Below are 6256 nucleotides of genomic sequence, written 5' to 3'. Positions count from 1 at the left end.
AGTCAGGAAAGATACTCAGACATGATGCATTCTACAGCTATAAGATGATATTGTGAACCATTCATTGTACACACTGGATGATTACACAGTATGTGAATGTATATTAATAAAAAATAAAAATTTTAAAAAAGGAAGTGATGCATTTTAAGTCAGTACTTCTCAAACTATCTGTGGTGAAGGACAACTTTTCTTTAAATTTTTACCTGTTATGGATCAAAACATTAAAATGAATGAACATGAAGTGCTAGAAAAATAAAATGGAAAAAACACAAAGACAGATTCATTACCAAGGCTTTTGGAATGCAGTTTCTGATTTGCTGTGGATTGAGCATAAACAAAACTTGCCACTAGGTTTTCTATTTGCCACCCTGCTAACATTCGGCCTATTGGAACATTCTATCCTCTTGTTTTATTTCCATTGCTTGTACCACTATTCAATAGAAATAATGCAAACTACTTGCTGTTTTCTATTATCTGCTTCATCTTAAATCATTTTACATTTTTTTGTCTATGTCTTTGAAATCTGTTAATGGCTATTGAACAGCACAGGCCTAGGCTCTCTAGGCAAATATGCTTTACCCAGCTAATTCAAATAACCATAACTCTTCTAGGTTGCTAGTAGAGTATGTTGTGATTTCTGGAAGTAACCTTTATATTGTTATTATGTAGGACTGTCTAACAGTTGTGGATTCCTTTTAAAAGGGATTATCTTGAAGATAAATCTTATCTCAAGCTTCAGAGGAACTAAGGTGACTTTGTTGAGTAGCAGAATGAAACTCAACATGTGGAATAACTTAAATAAATGTTTATTGAATTTAATATTGCCTAATGTTACACATAATAAAATGCTACACTTTAGAAAATCAGGAAAAAAAGCCAAAGACAAACAAAGTAAAAGCCTAAGGTTTTATTATTAAATTCAACAAATGCAAAATTTCTATCACAGTTTCTTCCTCATTGTGGACCAGCACCAAGTAATTCAGAGAGCAGCACCAGTTCAGGGGCCACACTTTGTCACAGATAAGATGAGCTTAAGGATACACAATGACTGAATGTAATGTGCTATGCTTGATCGGATCCTGGAACAGAAAAAGGACTTTAGGTAAAAACTAAATAAGGTATGGACTTTGTTAATAGTAAACTGATGAGAGAGAGAGTGAGAGTGAGAGAGAGAGAGAGAGAACGAGAGAATAGAATGAGAAGGTTCAACATATATTTAATAAAGTTTTCAGGAGAAAATAGAATGATAGCAAGGTAATAAAGTTATAAGGGTTGAGAATTTTCCATAACTGACAAAGGGATTAATTCATCCGATTTAGAAATCACAACAAATATAAAGCAGGATGAATGAAATCCTTACGGACACAGAGGAAAATTACCAAACATCAAAGAAAAATTAAAGACCTTAAAAACAATAGAGTGAAAAGACAAATTACAAATTAAAGGAAAGACGAGTAGACATACAGTAGACTTTTCAACAGCATAACTGGAAGGCAGAAGACAATAGAATCATATTTTCAAAGTACTAAGAGAAAATAACTGGCTACCTAGATTTGTATATCCAGAAAATAATCTCATTCATAAAACAGAGTGGAATAAAAACTCTTTATAAACAAAGATTAAAAGATTTCCCCACTAACAGACACTTGAAAAGAATAATTAACCATTGTATCCTAATTAAAAATTTGATCCTGGATGGAAGGACGAAGATGCAAGAAGGAATGATAATGAAAGAAATTGATAAACATGTGACAATCTAAAAATAGTTTACTCTATAAAAAATAATTATATTGATTTGCCTGGAGAGCATATAAACTAGACACTAATTGCATGCAAGACAAAAGGGGGTGTTGGTGATATGGTATGAGTTGAGATATTCTAAGGTTTGAACATTGTTCACAGTAGAAGAGGAAAGATGTTGGTTAACATTTGACTTCAAATTAAATTTGCACATCGTGCTTGCTATCTTTCTTTGGCCCCTACAGATCCACTCAATACTCTTTTCTACTCTGATCTATATCCCAGAAGGCTGGTCTCTATGGATTGATTCAACTGACACCAATGCCCAGTGACTTCTGGATGGGTTTGGCCAATGAGGAATCCTGAAAGAGATATTAGAGAGAGGAAGACGAGAGTGAGATATTTATTTTCCTTGTTCCCTCCCTGTAGCATCACAAGAGGATTGGTGAGTCCCTTTACATAATGCTCCTGTCAAGACAGCCATCTCTACCTTCTGGTTCCTGGATGGCTCTCTCCTCTCACTCCTTCTGGTCTAATGCTGGTAATGCCCTATGACCCATTATTATCAGTCCTTGGTACTGCAATATTCATTGCAGTGTCTTTATATTCTGCCCACTCTTTTAAATAGTCTCTTTAATAAATTATCCTATAATTTCCTATTGACATATACCAAGTGTTTCTCACCAGAACCCAGACTAATAAAATTTTTAAAAAGTTAAGTGAGCCATAAAAATAGAAATAGAACATAAAACTTCCAAATCACTAAAAGGGAGAAAAGGGAATAAAGAAAACTTGATCATTCTAAAAGATGTCAAAATAGGAGGAGAAAAGAAGCACAGGAAAAGTACTGTAAATAGGAAGCACCAGGAAAAATGGTATAAATAAATCCAATTATACCAGGAATCAAAATACATAAAAATAAATTAAATTTCATATTAAAAACAGAAATAATTCATATTGAAAAGATAAGTTTGAACCAATTAAAGATATTAATTATTAATATTTTGAAATATGGCTACAATATTTGTTTCAAAACAAATTCAATTTTTAAAAAAAGAATTTGCATATGGTAACAAAAATGGTAGAATTATAATACTAATATGAATCTATAGGCCATGTATAAATAAATAATATGCAGAAAATCAGAGATGAACGGGAAACAGACAGAGGCAATATCCCATAGGAATTCAACATAGACCCTGGTAGCCAGGCTGACCAAGTTTGAATCTAACCTTTGCAACTTACTAGCTGTGTAACTTAAGAGTAATTTATTTAGTGTCACTGGGCTTCAGTTTCCTTATTCATAAAATGAGGATACTGATAAGACCACCTTACAGTTGTGAAGATTATGAATTAATATATGTAAATACTAGAACAGGGCCTGGCACACAGTAAACACTGTGAAAGTATTAGCTATTATTACGCTAAATTCTCTGCTGCACTTTAAAGGGAGGAAGAAGTTATTTGAGTCTTTTCTATTATTATTAAAGAAATACATGTTCAAGTATATATTTGATAAGCTTAAAAGTGACCACAATTTTAGAAGTGTCTACTTTCCAAACCACTAATGAAGATAAAGGCAAGTGGTAGATAGAGTAGATTTAACAAATGTGAAAGAAAGCTATATATATAAATCTTGAAAAAATAGAGAAATAGCTAGAAAAATGTTTAACTATTCATATTAAAAGTAGGAAACCTGAATAGACCAATAGCCACGCAAGAATTTTTTAAAGCTCAAAGAACTATTTCAATTAAAGTTTCCAGGGGCCAGCTACTTGGCAGAAAAGTTCATTCAAACTGCAAGGAGCATATAATCCTCATCCCCTAACCATCTATGCCCAGAGTAGACATCTTTGGAAAATTACTCAAATTTTTTTATAAAGCTGAACCAACTCCAATATCAAGACTTGAAAAGATTGCCAAAAAATGAAAATAAAAAAATACAACAGGTGAGAGAAAAATGGCAAATAAAGCTCAAAAGTACACTGAGAGAATGATTCACCTCCAGACATGCAAAATTTATCTTAGCACAGCAAGCATGGTTTAGTAAAGGACATAAATTGAAATATTAAGCTCACGTATACTGTAAATAGCAGGAACTGACCCAAAGCATTTCAGTAGATTTAAAATAAAGAAGAAAATGTTTATTTAAAATTTGGAGCAAGGGCCTTAGGAAGATGTCAAAATGACTTTTAAAGAGAGAACTCCCTTTTAGTTTAGGAAAATAGCTTAATAAAAGGAATTTTACAAATTATGTTTTAACATTTAAAATAAGTTTAATATTTATTTGTTTGCATATTCATTTACTTGTATTTTTGTGAAAGATAAGCCTTCCCAGGCATTGTGTGGAAGTATCGGAGTGTGATAAAGATAAAAGTAAACCATTGTGGATAATAATCTAACAGGAACTTTAGCCCTAAGAAACGCTGAGGGCTAAAATTTTAAAGGGATGTGAAAAAAATCTGAGGGGAGAGGACAAGTTCCAGCAATTTTGCTGAGATAGCTAAGGGACTTTTAAAAATAGTGATGTTTAGCATTCAATTTTAAATTGGTTCTTCCTCTGTAGCGTGCTGCAATTCCCCGTTATCCCCAAACCTTTATCAAAGACTGAAAATCACAACAGCCTTTTCCTAATGTGCTCTGTGCAGTGAAGGATCCTGGACAGTGCCCAGCATAGGGGTATCAATAATTCACTTCAGGTAGAACTTTGAATAACTGGGGGATGGAGGGAAGCAGCATTCACATCAAATGTTATAGGTTATATGACTGGTGCCCCCTAGAGTTCTGAAGTGCATTTTCTATACTTCCATATGTGGTAGCCCCACTGGAACTAGGAAATTGGACCTAGAAATGACTAGAAGAATATATACCACCCAAGGAATCCTCAGAAATCTGTGTTGACACTTCATTTTCCTAAATATGTGGGATTTGAATATTCAAAGAAAAGTTTACCCTATTGTTTTAGTTTGCTAAGGCTGCCAGAATGCAACACACCAGAGATGGATTGGCTTTTAATAAAGGAGGATTTATTTCATTCAAAACCTATAGTTCTTTAGAGGAAAGGCAGCTAACTTTCATCTGAGGTTCTCTTTTACAGGGGAAAGCACAGGGCGATTTCTGCTGTGGCCCTGACTGCCCGCTTCTGGATTACCATAGCTTTCTCAGGGGTGATTCCTTTCTCTGTCTCCAAAGGTATGGGTGGAGCTGCGGGTGCTGAGATGAGGTATGCTGAGCTGCTTGAGCTTTGCTGCACTGAGCTCTCTCATTTAAGCATCCAGCCAATTAAATTAAACATCACTCGTTGCAGGAGACACTCCCCGCAGCCAACTGCAGATGCAATCAGTGATAGATAAGTATCACATGCCAATGGCTCATGGCCACAGCAACAGAACCAGGCACCTTCACCTGGTCAAGTTGACATCTGAACCTAACTACCACCCCTGTGTTGGAGGATATGGGGAATATGGAATACATGAGGGCCCATGGGCAGTAAGAAAAACAGAACCAGCCTTAGCGTCAGCCTTCTAAAAGCCAGAGTACCTTCAGAACTCAGTAGTACTCCAAGGGTCCAGTTTCAGCTCTAGCAGATCCACAGGAATTTTATTTGCTGTCTCCTGGAAAGTTAGTGTCCATTTCTGCCTTTGTCTGGTGCTCAATCACTATGCTGACTAAGGAACTCTATAGCTGAACTAGTAACTCCTAAGCAAGACAATTCATTTAAACAATTTATAACAGTATCTTTCCTATAATAATGCCCAATTAAATACCAGTAGTTATTATTTTTATCAACTTACTGGTCTCTACTCTGAATTGCATGGCTTCTGTAACTAATGTAGCATAGTGATTAAAAACACAGAATCTGGGACCAGACTGCCTGGACTCATATCCCAGCTCTGCCAATTATTATCTGTAAAGTGGGGGTGGCAATAATATTATCTATCACAGAAAGTGGTTGTAGGAATTAAAAGAGTTAATGTATGTGTGATGCATGGTAAACACTATGCAATAATTTGTGATGATGATGATGATTGTGGCTTCTATTTGCTGTTTTCTCTGTCTTTCTATTTTAACCTTGCCACCCGCATTCTCTGTGCATCTCAGATTCAGATTCCACAAGAGGGAACGTGATTGGTTCTATTAGTACCTATAACCCTGTTAAGTAGACCTTTCATGCCAGGCAAACTTAAAGGCCACTGACAGGTCTATATAGTCACTGGTCCATTCTACTGAGGCCAGGGTGGCAGGATAGCATGGCTGGATTAATTTCCTCAAGAGGAATTGCAGTTGTGGCAGGCAGTCAGAATGTCAAAGAACTTCTCTTGAAATTAAAATCACAATGTGTATTCAATTTTTAATTAATGAAAATCCTTTTAAAAGAGAGGAATAGAGGATAATTTCTTAATGAGAAAATTAATATCTATCTTAACAGGCAGCATCGTCTTTAACTGTGGAATGACGGAGCCATTCTCATTTAAAGAGGGAACACAACTTGGTTACTGTTATCACCAACATATGT

General features: G+C 35.2%; 1 non-coding gene across 1 annotated transcript; it reads left to right on the top strand.

The window, feature by feature from the left end:
* The first annotated feature begins 277 nt into the window (after positions 1 to 277).
* Positions 278 to 397, top strand: LOC143672367 (small nucleolar RNA SNORA32). The gene has a single exon (XR_013169821.1). It is a non-coding gene; the product is annotated as a small nucleolar RNA SNORA32 (small nucleolar RNA).
* The last annotated feature ends 5859 nt before the right edge of the window (positions 398 to 6256 follow it).

This window comes from Tamandua tetradactyla, chromosome X (genome assembly GCF_023851605.1).
Source record: "Tamandua tetradactyla isolate mTamTet1 chromosome X, mTamTet1.pri, whole genome shotgun sequence".
Lineage (NCBI taxonomy): Eukaryota > Metazoa > Chordata > Mammalia > Pilosa > Myrmecophagidae > Tamandua > Tamandua tetradactyla.
This window is presented reverse-complemented; position numbering and strand designations above follow the sequence as displayed.